This window comes from Oncorhynchus gorbuscha, linkage group LG07, assembly GCF_021184085.1.
Source record: "Oncorhynchus gorbuscha isolate QuinsamMale2020 ecotype Even-year linkage group LG07, OgorEven_v1.0, whole genome shotgun sequence".
Taxonomy (NCBI): domain Eukaryota; kingdom Metazoa; phylum Chordata; class Actinopteri; order Salmoniformes; family Salmonidae; genus Oncorhynchus; species Oncorhynchus gorbuscha.
Genome location: NC_060179.1, coordinates 89,258,942 through 89,275,786, shown reverse-complemented (window position 1 = coordinate 89,275,786; position 16,845 = coordinate 89,258,942).

The window sequence follows — 16,845 nt, the reverse complement described above, 5'->3', positions numbered from 1 at the left end:
AGTGAAAGTAAGTATCATGTCCAGCATCCCCGCACACGTTACATGGCCCATTAGACTTCACTTTGCTCCTATTCCCTTTTTGGAACTTATGGTCAGACTGTTGTGGCCTCTGCTCCAGCACACGCTCCAGCATGGCAAGGATACGTTCCATGGGCTCAGCTGAGCCCTGAATAGTCTGGGCTGGGTAAGGCAACGTATTGGGTACTTCCATGTGGGTTCTCACAGCAGGCATGGTGATCGGCATGACAGCACCAACTTCCTGCTTCATTGTTGCGATGGCTGGGGTCACCTTAGATAGTTTGGGCATAGGTGTAGAAGTAACTGGAATTTTGGCTGAACCCCTACCCACAGATGGTGACAGATTAAATGACAGGAAACACCTACCTCTCCCAACACCTTCCATTTTAACAATGGGAAATCAACACTCTAATGAAAATGTAAATAGCAAAACACATAGCACATAGCAAAACACATAGCAAAACACAAAACAAATATATATATATATATATATATTTTACCTCACGACAAAATCTAACCTATATCTAGTACACTGGTAAAACTCACCCTACTTATATCAGATATACATCAGAATTGCAAATAAACAAGTAACACAAAAGTTATCCTTTGTCTGTGAAGAGCCTCAGCCAGAGAAATCATCAATTGCAATAATAAAACGTTCTAGTGGCGCCATCTTGTGGCGAAATGCGATATCGCCAAACTGCACCAGCAACGTCTTATCTGATTCTTCAACAGTAACCACGGCGAAGTTCTGGGATGGAAATCCAGCGAAGGATGATCCGATCCAGAAGAACGGTCACGGCACCACTGTAACAGTACTCTTCTGGCGCTGTGTACAATCAGTCATCGACACGGAACTCCAATATGTAGCACCAGTCATGTAGGTTTATTCTGTTAGGAACGGCACAAAATTGCACGTCATGCAATGCACGTCTCACCATCAACTCTGCACTCACGCACGCTGGTTTGGTGCTTGTTCACTGGGCTAGTTACCAAAATAATACCATTACAATATACAATGTAATATCTTTAACAATGTACCTGTTAGGAACGGCACAAAATTGCACGTCATGCAATGCACGTCTCACCATCAACTCTGCACTCACGCACTGTACAAAATATATGAACCCCCCCACCAGACACAGTAAGTTGCTAGCTAGTACTGGCGGGAATTCTTTACAACAAAATGCACAACAAATATTCTCCAAAAACCACTGCATATTGTGTGTGAACATTTACAAACAATTTGATATAAATTGTACATTTAAATCATCACTTGAGAGTATAAAAATCACTTTTGATGTACAGTGCTTTGCAACCAACACACTTACCGCTGGTTTGGTGCTTGTTCACTGGGACGATTGTAACTGGAACATCCCCCCTCGTAAGCAAGCTACGCAAACCAGCCAATAAGATGCCATGTTGAGTAGGTGACGGCAAGACAAACTCAAACCAAAAACCCATTGGCTTAACAATAAAGTGGCAAGGGGAATCACCAATATAACCCTGTTACACATACATAGATAGTGGTCTATTATAGTTATTCCATACATAATGGTCTATTATAGTTATTCCATACATAGATAGTGGTCTATTATAGTTATTACATACATAGATAGTGGTCTATTAGTTATTCCATACATAGAGAGTGGTCTATTAGTTATTCCATACATAGATAGTGGTCTATTAGTTATTCCATACATAGATAGTGGTCTATTATAGTTATTCCATACATAGTGGTCTATTAGTTATTCCCCATACATAGATAGTGGTCTATTAGTTATTCCATACATAGATAGTGGTCTATTATAGTTATTCCATACATAATGGTCTATTATAGTTATTCCATACATAGTGGTCTATTATAGTTATTCCATACATAGTGGTCTATTATAGTTATTCCATACATAGTGGTCTATTAGTTATTCCCCATACATAGACAGTGGTCTATTTAGTTATTCCATACATAGTGGTCTATTTAGTTATTCCATACATAGATAGTGGTCTATTATAGTTATTCCATACATAATGGTCTATTATAGTTATTCCATACATAGATAGTGGTCTATTATAGTTATTACATACATAGATAGTGGTCTATTAGTTATTACATACATAGATAGTGGTCTATTATAGTTATTCCATACATAGTGGTCTATTAGTTATTCCCCATACATAGATAGTGGTCTATTTAGTTATTCCATACATAGTGGTCTATTTAGTTATTCCATACATAGATAGTGGTCTATTATAGTTATTCCATACATAGATAGTGGTCTATTAGTTATTCCATGCATAGTGGTTTATTAGTTATTCCATACATAGATAGTGGTATATTAGTTATTCCATACATAGATAGTGGTCTATTAGTTATTCCATACTGTAACGGTTTTGACTTGAGGTTATTCTTTATAGGGGTGCCAGGTAGGTTGTCCTACCAGAGAAAATATTGGTTTCTCCTTTTGGTTTGGGTGGGAATGAGTCCCATCTGGTCCGTCAAGTCTACACCAATACAAAGGACTTATGTAAAAGTCAGGATGGAAATAAACTTTTCATAAACCCTTAAAACATTGGAAAGAACTTCCAAAACAACCATAGTCTTTTGCGTGTGTCATGTTTGTCATTTATTATCATGTCTTGTCCCTGTGCTCCCCATTCTATTCGTTTCCCTCTGCTGGTCTTATTAGGTTCTTTCCCTCTTTCTATCCCTCTCTCTCCCCCTCCCTCTCTCACTCTCTCGCTCTCTCTTCTCTCTATCGTTCCGTTCCTGCTCCCAGCTGTTCCTATTCCCCTAATCATCATTTAGTCTTCCCACACCTGTTCCCGATCCTTTCCCCTGATTAGAGTCCCTATTTCTTCCTTTGTGTTCCGTTCCTGTCCTGTCGGTTCCTTGTTTAGAATTCACCATGCTGTGATTGTGTATCGCCCTGTCCTGTCGTGTTTTTGCCTTCATCAGATGCTGCGTGTGAGCAGGTGTCTCTGTCAGCTACGGCCTGCGCCTACCCGGGACGACCTGCAGTCTGTGGCCGCTTCTCCTGTTATTCCCCTCTACAGACTAGAGGATTTCTGTTATTCCCTGTTTGGACATTTCCTGTTAAGGATTCAGGATTTGTCGTTTTCTGTTTGGACTTGAATAAACTCTGTTTCTGTTAAGTCGCTTTTGGGTCCTCACTCACCTGCATGACAGCGTGGGTTGTATTAACAACATCAATGATAACACACACATATAATAATATAACACAATGAGTTCTGGTTCCTCCAGAAATGTCCTGTACCTCAGGCCTAAAAAAAGTCCTGCCCGGTAAAGGAGTTCAGTGAACTCAAGTGACTTTTGTCACGCAATGTTTGTCCGTTCATTCAGTGTAGCGTAAACCCAGTATCAAACATACAATCAATATAACAATAATTTTACCACAGAACTTTAAAGCGTATCAACTCTTACTAAGTCCTCAACTACAACTAACTACATAAATCATCACAGTATACCCCACATCAAAACAAATGAAATACCGTATACAAAAAGGTTGTAGTCAGTCAGTCGGTCAGACAATCCAAGATCTCCAGCGGAGAAAGGCCACGAAGAACGGAGAGGTGTAGTCCAGGGACGGAGAGGTGTAGTCCAGGGACGGAGAGGTGTAGTCCAGGGACGCAAAGAGTGGATCCGATCCTGGGTAAACTCTCTTAGGCTACAAAACACACGTTTAACGGCAACAAAACAACGGAATAGAGAAGCTCCGGGAACTGAGGGTTGAACACATCGTCATTCACGTCTCCATCACAACCCCACTTTTGCGCAGCTGATGCTGGCTATTTAATTGGGAATTAAAGGGAAAGCGCCCTATTGGAAGGAGCTGCACTGAGACGGTTCAGAAAAATTCAGGGCCGTCACAATACATAGATAGTGGTCTATTATAGTTATTCCATGCATAGATAGTGGTCTATTATAGTTATTCCATACATAGATAGTGGTCTATTAGTTATTCCATACATAGATAGCGGTCTATTAGTTATTCCATACATAGATAGTGGTCTATTATAGTTATTCCATACATAGATAGTGGTCTATTAGTTATTCCATACATAGTGGTCTATTAGTTATTCCATACATAGATAGTGGTCTATTAGTTATTACATACATAGATAGTGGTCTATTAGTTATTCCATACATAGATAGTGGTCTATTATAGTTATTCCATACATAGATAGTGGTCTATTAGTTATTCCATACATAGTGGTCTATTAGTTATTCCATACATAGATAGTGGTCTATTAGTTATTACATACATAGATAGCGGTCTATTAGTTATTCCATACATAGATAGTGGTCTATTATAGTTATTCCATGCATAGATAGTGGTCTATTATAGTTATTCCATACATAGATAGTGGTCTATTAGTTATTCCATACATAGATAGTGGTCTATTAGTTATTCCATACATAGATAGTGGTCTATTAGTTATTCCATACATAGATAGTGGTCTATTAGTTATTCCATACATAGATAGTGGTCTATTAGTTATTCCATACATAGTGGTCTATTAGTTATTCCATACATAGTGGTTTATTAGTTATTCCATACATAGTGGTCTATTAGTTATTCCATACATAGTGGTTTAAATCAAATCAAATCAAATCAAATCAAATTTATTTATATAGCCCTTCGTACATCAGCTGATATCTCAAAGTGCTGTACAGAAACCCAGCCTAAAACCCCAAACAGCAAACAATGCAGGTGTAAAAGCACGGTGGCTAGGAAAAACTCCCTAGAAAGGCCAAAACCTAGGAAGAAACCTAGAGAGGAACCGGGCTATGTGGGGTGGCCAGTCCTCTTCTGGCTGTGCCGGGTAGAGATTATAACAGAACATGACCAAGATGTTCAAATGTTCATAAATGACCAGCATGGTCAAATAATAATAAGGCAGAACAGTTGAAACTGGAGCAGCAGCACAGTCAGGTGGACTGGGGACAGCAAGGAGCCATCATGTCAGGTAGTCCTGGGGCACGGTCCTAGGGCTCAGGTCCTCCGAAAGAGAGAAAGAAAGAGAGAATTAGAGAGAGCATATGTGGGGTGGCCAGTCCTCTTCTGGCTGTGCCGGGTGGAGATTATAACAGAACGTGGCCAAGATGTTCAAATGTTCATAAATGACCAGCATGGTTGAATAATAGTAAGGCAGAACAGTTGAAACTGGAGCAGGAGCATGGCCAGGTGGACTGGGGACAGCAAGGAGTCCTCATGTCAGGTAGTCCTGGGACATGGTCCTAGGGGCCCAGGCCAGTTGAAACTGGAGCAGCAGCATGGCCAGGTGGACTGGGGACAGCAAGGAGTCATCATCTCAGGTAGTCCTGGGGCATGGTTCTAGGGCTCAGGTCCTCCGAGAGAGAGAAAGAAAGAGAGAAGGAGAGAATTAGAGAACGCACACTTAGATTTACACAGGACACCGAATAGGACAGGAGAAGTACTCCAGATAAACAAACTGACCCTAGCCCCCGACACATAAACTACTGCAGCATAAATACTGGAGGCTGAGACAGGAGGGGTCAGGAGACACTGTGGCCCCATCCGAGGACACCCCGGACAGGGCCAAACAGGAAGGATATAACCCCACCCACTTTGCCAAAGCACAGCCCCCACACCACTAGAGGGAAATCTTCAACCACCAACTTACCATCCTGAGACAAGGCCGAGTATAGCCCACAAAGATCTCCGACACGGTACAACCCAAGGGGGGACCCAGACAGGCCGACCACAACAGTGAATCAACCCCCCAGGTGACGCATCCCCCCCAGGGACGGCACGAGAGAGCCCCAGCAAGCCAGTGACTCAGCCCCGTAACAGGGTTAGAGGCAGAGAATCCCAGTGGAAAAAGGGGAACCGGCCAGGCAGAGACAGCAAGGGCGGTTCGTTGCTCCAGAGCCTTTCCGTTCACCTTCCCACTCCTGGGCCAGACTACACTCAATCATATGACCCACTGAAGAGATGAGTCTTCAGTAAAGACTTAAAGGTTGAGACCGAGTTTGCGTCTCTGACATGGGTAGGCAGACCGTTCCATAAAAATGGAGCTCTATAGGAGAAAGCCCTGCCTCCAGCTGTTTGCTTAGAAATTCTAGGGACAATTAGGAGGCCTGCGTCTTGTGACCGTAGCGTACGTATAGGTATGTACGGCAGGACCAAATCAGAGAGGTAGGTAGGAGCAAGCCCATGTAATGCTTTGTAGGTTAGCAGTAAAACCTTGAAATCAGCCCTTGCTTTGACAGGAAGCCAGTGTAGAGAGGCTAGCACTGGAGTAATATGATCAAATTTTTTGGTTCTAGTCAGGATTCTAGCAGCCGTATTTAGCACTAACTGAAGTTTATTTAGTGCTTTATCCGGTAGCCGGAAAATAGAGCATTGCAGTAGTCTAACCTAGAAGTGACAAAAGCATGGATTAATTTTTCTGCATCATTTTTGGACAGAAAGTTTCTGATTTTTGCAATGTTACGTAGATGGAAAAAAGCTGTCCTCGAAATGGTCTTGATATGTTCTTCAAAAGAGAGATCAGGGTCCAGAGTAACGCCGAGGTCCTTCACAGTTTTATTTGAGACGACTGTACAACCATTAAGATTAATTGTCAGATTCAACAGAAGATCTCTTTGTTTCTTAGGACCTAGAACAAGCATCTCTGTTTTGTCCGAGTTTAATAGTAGAAAGTTTGCAGCCATCCACTTCCTTATGTCTGAAACACATGCTTCTAGCGAGGGCAATTTTGGTGCTTCACCATGTTTCATTGAAATGTACAGCTGTGTGTCATCCGCATAGCAGTGAAAGTTTACATTATGTTTTCGAATAACATCCCCAAGAGGTAAAATATATAGTGAAAACAATAGTGGTCCTAAAACAGAACCTTGAGGAACACCGAAATGTACAGTTGATTTGTCAGAGGACAAACCATTCACAGAGACAAACTGATATCTTTCCGACAGATAAGACCTAAACCAGGCCAGAACATGTCCGTGTAGACCAATTTGGGTTTCCAATCTCTCCAAAAGAATGTGGTGATCGATGGTATCAAAAGCAGCACTAAGGTCTAGGAGCACGAGGACAGATGCAGAGCCTCGGTCCGATGCCATCAAAATGTCATTTACCACCTTCACAAGTGCCGTCTCAGTGCTATGATGGGGTCTAAAACCAGACTGAAGCATTTCGTATACATTGTTTGTCTTCAGGAAGGCAGTGAGTTGCTGCGCAACAGCCTTCTCTAAAATCTTTGAGAGTATTCCATACATAGTGGTCTATTAGTTATTCCATACATAGTTGTTTATTAGTTATTCCATACATAGATAGTGGTCTCTTACTTATTCCATACATAGTGGTCTGTTGGTTATTCCATACATAGTGGTCTATTAGTTATTCCATATATAGTGGTCTATTAGTTATTCCATACATAGTGGTATATTAGTTATTCCATACATAGATAGTGGCCTATTAGTTATTCCATACATAGATAGTGGTCTATTATAGTTATTCCATACATAGATAGTGGTATATTAGTTATTCCATACATAGTGGTCTATAGGTTATTCCATACATAGTGGTCTATAGGTTATTCCATACATAGTGGTCTATTAGTTATTCCATACATAGTGGTCTATTAGTTATTCCATACATAGTGGTCTATTAGTTATTCCATACATAGATAGTGGTCTATTAGTTATTCCATACATAGATAGTGGTCTATTATAGTTATTCCATACATAGATAGTGGTCTATTATAGTTATTCCATACATAGATAGTGGTCTATTATAGTTATTCCATACATAGATAGTGGTCTATTAGTTATTCCATACATAGATAGTGGTCTATTATAGTTATTCCATACATAGATAGTGGTCTATTATAGTTATTCCATACATAGATAGCGGTCTATTAGTTATTCCATACATAGATAGCGGTCTATTAGTTATTCCATACATAGATAGCGGTCTATTAGTTATTCCATACATAGATAGCGGTCTATTAGTTATTCCATACATAGATAGCGGTCTATTAGTTATTCCATACATAGATAGCGGTCTATTAGTTATTCCATACATAGATAGTGGTCTATTATAGTTATTCCATACATAGATAGTGGTCTATTATAGTTATTCCATACATAGATAGTGGTCTATTATAGTTATTCCATACATAGATAGTGGTCTATTAGTTATTCCATACATAGATAGTGGTCTATTAGTTATTCCATACATAGATAGTAGTCTATTATAGTTATTCCATACATAGATAGTGGTCTATTAGTTATTCCATACATAGATAGTGGTCTATTAGTTATTCCATACATAGATAGCGGTCTATTATAGTTATTCCATACATAGATAGTGGTCTATTATAGTTATTACATACATAGATAGTGGTCTATTATAGTTATTCCATACATAGATAGTGGTCTATTATAGTTATTCCATACATAGATAGTGGTCTATTAGTTATTCCATACATAGATAGTGGTCTATTAGTTATTCCATACATAGATAGTGGTCTATTGTCATGTTTTGTCATATATTGTCTTGTCATTATGCTTTCCCTTCTGTTCGTTTCCCCCTGCTGGTCTTATTAGGTTCGTTCCCTTTTTCTATCCCTCTCTCTCCCCCTCCCTCTCTCTCCTCTCTCTATCGTTCCGTTCCTGCTCCCAGCTGTTCCTCATTCTCCTAACTCACTCATTTAGTCTTTTTACACCTGTTCCCTATTTTGTCTTCTGATTAGAGTCCCTATTTCTTCCCTTGTTTTCCGTTCCTGTCCTGTCGGATCCTTGTCTATTGTTCACCGTGCTGTGTCTGTGTATCGCCCTGTCGTGTCGTGTTTCCCTCAGATGCTGCGTGGTGAGCAGGTGTCCGAGTCTGCTAAGTTCAAGTGCCTTCCCGAGGCAACCTGCAGTTCAAGATCAAGTCTCCAGTCGGTTCTCGTCATTACGAGTGGAAATTGTTTTATTTGATTGTATTTTTACTTTACTGGATTAAAGACTCTGTTTTCGCCAAGTCGCTTTTGGGTCCTCATTCACCTGCATAACAGAAGGATCCGACCAAGAATGGACCCAGCGACTATGGATTCTCTCTACTCTACTCTCGAGTTCCAGGGAGCGATGCTCGGCAGACACGAGCAGGAATTGTCTGCTGCTCGGCATGCCGTTGAGACCCTGGCCGCTCAGGTCTCCGACCTCTCAGGACAGTATCAGAGTCTTCGTCTCGTGTCACCAGCTACTTCCGGTTCTTCCGAGCCTCCGGAACCTAGGGTTAATAACCCACCATGTTATTCTGGGCAGCCCACTGAGTGCCGCTCCTTTCTCACCCAGTGTGATATCGTGTTCTCTCTCCAACCCAACACATACTCAAGAGAGAGAGCTCGGATTGCCTACGTCATATCACTCCTTACTGGTCGGGCTCGGCAGTGGGGCACAGCTATCTGGGAGGCAAGCGCTGAGTGTACTAACAATTATCTGAACTTTAAAGAGGAGATGATAAGGGTTTTTGATCGCTCAGTTTTTGGGAAAGAAGCTTCCTGGTCCCTGTCTTCCCTATGTCAAGGTAATCGATCCATAACGGATTACTCTATAGAGTTTCGCACTCTTGCTGCCTCCAGTAACTGGAACGAGCAGGCGTTGCTCGCTCGTTTTCTGGAGGGACTCCACGCTAAGGTTAAGGATGAGATTCTCTCTCGGGAGGTTCCATCCAGCGTGGATTCTTTGATTGAACTCGCTATTCGCATTGAACGACGGGTAGATCTTCGTCACCGAGCTCATAGAAGAGAGCTCGCGTTAACTGTGTCTCCCTCTCTCCGACACTACCGTCTTTCCCCACTGACTCAGGTGTTGAGCCCATGCAGCTGGGGGTATTCGCATCTCGACTAAGGAGAGGGAACGGAGAATCACCAACCGCCTCTGTCTCTATTGCGGTTCCGCTGGTCATTTTGTCATTTCATGTCCAGTTAAAGGCCAGAGCTCATCAGTAAGCGGAGGGCGACTGATAAGCGCTACTAGACGGTCCTCTCCGTCAAGTACATGTACTACTTTACCGGTCCATCTACGCTGGACCGGATCGGCAGCTTCCTGCAGTGCATTAATAGACTCTGGGGCAGAGGGCTGTTTTATGGACGAAGCCTGGGCGCGGGAACATGACATTCCTCTCAGACAGTTAGGGAGCCCACGGTCATGTTTGCCTTGGATGGTAGTCCTCTCCCCAGTATATTATATGAAACACTACCTTTAACCCTCACTGTATCTGGTAACCATAGTGAGACCATTTCTTTTTTGATTTTTTGTTCACCTTTTACACCTGTTGTTTTGGGTCATCCCTGGCTAGTGTGTCATAATCCTTCTTTTGATTGGTCTAGTAATTCTATCCTTTCCTGGAACGTTTCTTGTCATGTGACGTGTTTAATGTCTGCTATTTCTCCTGTTTGTTCTGTCCCCTCTTCTCAGGAGGAACCTGGTGATTTGACAGGAGTGCCGGAGGAATATCATGGTCTGCGCACGGTCTTCAGTCGGTCCAGAACCAACTCCCTTCCTCCTCACCGGTCGTATGATTGTTGTTCTGATCTCTTTAAGAAGCGTTTTGCATCCGCTCCTATCCTTGTTGCACCTGACGTCACTAAACAGTTTATTGTTGAGGTTGACGCGTCGGGGGTGGGCGTGGGAGCCATTCTGTCCCAGCGCTCCGATACTGACGATGGGGTCCACCCTTGTGCGTATTTTTCTCATCGCCTGTCACCGTCGGAACGTAACTATGATGTGGCTAACCGCGAACTGCTCGCCATCCGTTTAGCCCTAGGCAAATGGCGACAGTGGTTGGAGGGGCGACCGTTCCTTTTGTCGTTTGGACTGACCAAAAGAACCTTGAGTACATCCGTTCTGCCAAACGACTGAATGCGCGTCATGCTCGTTGGGCGTTGTTTTTCGCTCGTTTCGAGTTCGTTATTTCTTATTGCCCGGGTACTAAGAACACCAAGCCTCATGCTTTATCCCGTCTCTTTAGTTCTGCTGTGGCTTCTACCGATCCCGAGGGGATCCTTCCTGTTGGGCGTGTTGTCGGGTTGACAGTCTGGGGAATTGAAAGACAGGTTAAGCAAGCACTCACGCACACTGCGTCGCCGCCGCGCTTGTCCTAGTAACCTTCTTTTCGTTCCTGTTTCTACTCGTCTGGCTGTTCTTCAGTGGGCTCACTCTGCCAAGTTAGCTGGCCATCCCGGCGTTCGGGGTACGCTTGCTTCTATTCGCCAGCGGTTTTGGTGGCCTACTCAGGAGCGTGACACGCGCCGTTTCGTGGCTGCGTGTTCAGACTGCGCGCAGAAGAAGTCTGGTAATTTTTTTTTCTGCTTCTGCTCCTGGTCTTGCTGGGTCTCAGTCTGTTCCCTGCCACCGCATCTCTCCTGTTCTTGTTCCTGCCCTTGCTGTGTCTCAGTCTGTCCCTAGTTGTTACTCTCCTGGCCTGTTTGGTTCTGTTTGCTCTTAAGCTTTCAGTTCTCTACCTGTGTCTCATTTTTTTTAGAGTAGTACCCTAGTTTCCCTTTTTATCGTTTTCCGTTACGGTCCTGAGGAGAGGAGTTGGGTTCTTTCTCGGGACGTGCTGGACCGTTTGTGATCTATGATTTCCTCCGTTGCCGCCAGTGTTCCTCCTCGAGAGCGCCAGGAGGCGCTCGGTGAGTGGGGGGGTACTGTCATGTTTTGTCATATATTGTCTTGTCATTATGCTTTCCCTTCTGTTCGTTTCCCCCTGCTGGTCTTATTAGGTTCGTTCCCTTTTTCTATCCCTCTCTCTCCCCCTCCCTCTCTCTCCTCTCTCTATCGTTCCGTTCCTGCTCCCAGCTGTTCCTCATTCTCCTAACTCACTCATTTAGTCTTTTTACACCTGTTCCCTATTTTGTCTTCTGATTAGAGTCCCTATTTCTTCCCTTGTTTTCCGTTCCTGTCCTGTCGGATCCTTGTCTATTGTTCACCGTGCTGTGTCTGTGTATCGCCCTGTCGTGTCGTGTTTCCCTCAGATGCTGCGTGGTGAGCAGGTGTCTGAGTCTGCTAAGTTCAAGTGCCTTCCCGAGGCAACCTGCAGTTCAAGATCAAGTCTCCAGTCGGTTCTCGTCATTACGAGTGGAAATTGTTTTATTTGATTGTATTTTTACTTTACTGGATTAAAGACTCTGTTTTCGCCAAGTCGCTTTTGGGTCCTCATTCACCTGCATAACATCTATTAGTTATTCCATACATAGATAGTGGGCTATTAGTTATTCCATACATAGATAGTGGTCTATTATAGTTATTCCATACAGTGTATTTGGAAAGTATTCTGACCCCCTGACTTTTTCTACATTTAGTTACGGCCTTATTCTGAAATAATTTTTTAAATTCACTCATCTACACAAAATTCCCCGTCATGAAAAAGCGAAAAGCATGTTATTTTTTTTTACAAACTTAATACAAAAAAACATTATTTCCCTATGTATTCAGACCCTTTGTTATGAGACTTGAAGTTGAGCTCAGGGGCATCCGGTTTCCATTGATCATCCTTGAGATGTTTCTACAACTTGATTGGAGTCCACTTGTGGTAAATTCATTTGATTGGACATGATTTGGAAAGAGACACACACCTGACTATAGAAGGTCCCACAGTTCACAGTGCATGTCATGGCAAAAACCAAGCCATGAGGTTGAAGGAATTGTTCGTAGAGCTCCGAGACAGGATTGTGTCAAAGCACAGATCTGGGGAAGGTTTCAAAAACATTTCTGCAGCATTGAAGGTCCACAAAAAAACATTTTTACATTTAAGTCATTTAGCAGACGCTCTTATCCAGAGCGACTTACAAATTGGTGCATTCACCTTATGACATCCAGTAGAACAGTCACTTTACAATAGTGCATCTAAATCTTAAAGGGGGGGGGGTGAGAAGGATTACTTATCCTATCCTAGGTATTCCTTAAAGAGGTGGGGTTTCAGGTGTCTCCGGAAGGTGGTGATTGACTCCGCTGTCCTGGCGTCGTGAGGGAGTTTGTTCCACCATTGGGGGGCCAGAGCAGCGAACAGTTTTGACTGGGCTGAGCGGGAACTGTACTTCCTCAGTGGTAGGGAGGCGAGCAGGCCAGAGGTGGATGAACGCAGTGCCCTTGTTTGGGTGTAGGGCCTGATCAGAGCCTGGAGGTACTGAGGTGCCGTTCCCCTCACAGCTCCGTAGGCAAACACCATGGTCTTGTAGCGGATGCGAGCTTCAACTGGAAGCCAGTGGAGAGAGCGGAGGAGCGGGGTGACGTGAGAGAACTTGGGAAGGTTGAACACCAGACGGGCTGCGGCGTTCTGGATGAGTTGTAGGGGTTTAATGGCACAGGCAGGGAGCCCAGCCAACAGCGAGTTGCAGTAATCCAGACGGGAGATGACAAGTGCCTGGATTAGGACCTGCGCCTCTTCCTGTGTGAGGCAGGGTCGTACTCTGCGGATGTTGTAGAGCATGAACCTACAGGAACAGTGGTCTCCATCATTCTTAAATGAAAGATTCAGGCCTTTATGGTGCCGACAGATGGTTGTCTCGCTTAGAGTCCTTAGGAAACTATGCAGTATTTTCTTTTTTTAAATATATTATTTCTTACATTGTTACCCCAGGAAATCTTAAGTCTTATTACATACAGCCGGGAAGAACTATTGGATATAAGAGCGACGCCAATTTACCAACATTATGACCAAGAATACAACTTTTCCGAAACGGTTCCTCTGTTTGGACCACCACCCAGGACAAGTTATAGATATTCCATACATAGATAGTGGTCTATTATAGTTATTCCATACATAGATAGTGGTTAGGGTTAGGGTTAGGGTTAGGGTTAGGGTTAGGGTTAGGGTTAGGGTTAGGGTTAGGGTTAGGGGTTAGGGTTAGGGTTAGGGTTAGGGTTAGGGTTAGGTGCAGCAAACAAAGAGACACGGACGAAGGCAGGAGAGAGAAGCTATGAGTACCAGACCAAGACGCGACTGTGGACTTTGTTGTAAACAGAATATAGTGCGGCTAGATCGACATTTGAAGTCTGTACATGCACTTAAGTTTGGTACTATGGATTGGACGAATGCTATGCAATTTAGCCGGATTTCTACTGAGAGACAGCAGGCCGAATCAGTGCTTCAACCGCGGCCGGAGGACCCAGTGATTTTGCAGTGTTTGTCCGTGGAACAGCAGCTGGTGGACGAGTGTGATCAGACGGCATGTTCTTCGACGGTGGTGCAGCCAACCAGTCAAGTGGATATTGAACTGTGCTCGGAACCGAGGGAGCAAGGCTGCGTCGTGGCGACTTTCACTGATAGCGAGAGTGATGAAGACGGCGGTGTGCCGTCCCGAATTCAGGTTTGGAGTAATGCCATTTTGAACGAGTATGAAAACTATATTGTGGGTGTACAACCTTCAGTTAAACGAATTGACAATAGTCGCACCAGTATGTCCCGAGTACGGCAATTCCTCCACATTATGTCGGAGGGCAAGTCCGATGAAGGACTGTGTTTTCTGGATAACTACAGACGTGTGTCTGATTGGTATGCTCAATGTGACAGCCGTGGTTTGGCACCATCCACGTTAAAAATGTACCGAACCGATGTTAGAAGTTTCCTCAATTATCTTATTCAGTTCCGGCCAGATGGTATGCAAGCTAAGGTCGCTGCAATTCGAAAGATGTTACTCTGCTTGGCGAAGATGGACAGGGACTCACGGCAGAGCCAGGCAACGTATAGGTCAAAATTCCGCCAACGCTGCAGGGACGAGGTGCTCAGCGCTGCGGAGTTAAAACGCTTTGTTGAGCTAAGCAATCAAGCCATTCCTTCAGTTCTAAGTAGGCTGGAGGAACGTGCCACATGCTCTGACAGGCGTAGGTTTGCAGCTCTCATGGCCAGCCGGTTGGCAATATTTAATGGCACTCGACGATCCCCAGTCACACTATTTAGTGTGAGTGATTTCAGTGAAGTAACCCCGGAAGGTGGGGGTTATCAGATGTGTGTAGCTTCCCACAAAACTAACTATAGCTTCGGGAGTGCCGAATTGTTCTATGTCAGGAGGAATACACTTGGCTTCAACGATTCCATCAAATCAGGCCTCATCTGAGTGGAATGACCTCAGACACAGAACTGTTCTTTTTCACATCCTGTGGTCAACCCTACACTAATCTGTGTGAGTATGTGGGGAAAATCTTTGCAGAGTTTGGCATTGGAAGGAAAGTGACCTTCGGTACAATTCGACGCAGTGTTGCCACGTTGAACTTTAACCAAGGCTCAGTTACAGACCGGGAACTGTTGCTGACCATATGTGTCACTCTCTGGAAACGCAGTCACGTTACTACCGGTACCATAATTTGCCCCAAAATGCCAGCCGGGCCCGGACACTGATTGAGGGTCAAATAAATCCATGATTAACTGATTAAATAAAGCATATTTGTTTGAAATTCACCCTTGTATTTGTGTCATTATGCATTAAAATGATTAAAAATGTGTTTCATTTTGGGTTACCAGGTGCCTATTTTCAATCACCAGTTGCACATAAAACATAGATTTATTTTAGAAAAGTTTGGACTTAGTAAATTTTCCAACATCTTTTAGATTCATCCATATAATCATAGTAATATTACTTCCCAGAATGAATCTGTACTAATTTTTAAAATTCACTAGATGTCGCCAACTGTACCATCTATCAGTCTCCAAAGTGGGCATTAATATGAGAATGACCGGTAAGTGCATTTAGGAGAGTATTTTAATTTTCGGGTTCCCAGGTGCACGTTTTCAATCACCAGGTACACGGATGTATAGGGTGGTCCCCATGGATAAAGGTCCGTGTTAGGGTGCTCCATAGCGGGCATGAATTTGTGGAACACCGCTAATGTAATTTTGGGTTCCCAGGTGCACGGCTATTTATTTTTCCGGCCCAGTCATTTATTTCAAAAAGACATTAACCATACTTCCCGAAGGGCTAGAGGTCCCATATTTCGTGTCATACCCTCTCTCTCAATGGGCAACAAGTAGAGCATGTAAAAAACAAAATGCCCTGGTAGGAACCTATGTTTCCAGTAACATGCACTTTTTTGGCCCAAAATCGGTCATTTTCAGAAAATGATTAAAAATACTTCCCGAGGGGCTAGAGGTCCCAAATTTCGTGTCATACCCTCTCTCTCAATGGGCAACAAGTAGAGCATGTACAAAACAAAATGCCCTGGTAGGAACCTATGTTTCCAGCAACATGCACTTGTGTAGCCCAAACTATAAACACAATTTTCTATTAAAAGTTTCTATACAAAAACGGTTTTAATGACATGAAAATGTCCGTCTATGTATGCCCTTTCGTTTAAAAAAAACCCCATCCAGATTGGACATTTACTATTTGATTTATTCACGTTTTGGTGTTTTTAGGATATAGCCCAAGATTGCGGCATAATAAAGTGTCCATAAAGCACTCAGGGAGGGCCCCCACGGCTAGAGGGCCGTAGTAGGGTGCTCCTATAGCGGGCATGCATGTCAGGAACACCTGTAGGTGCATTTAGGACCATATTTTAATTTTCGGGTTCCCAGGTGCACGTTTTCAATCACCAGGTACACGGATGTATAGGGTGGTCCCCCATGGATAAAGGTCCGTGTTAGGGTGCTCCATACCGGGCATGAATTTGTGGAACACCGCTAATGTAATTTTGGGTTCCCAGGTGCACGTTTTCAATCACCAGGTACACGGATGTATAGGGTGGTCCCCCATGGATAAAGGTCCGTGTTAGGGTGCTCCATAGCGGGCATGAATTTGTGGAACACTGGGTAGTAAAAATAAATAAACCTTCCATAAATCACTCAGGGAGGGCCC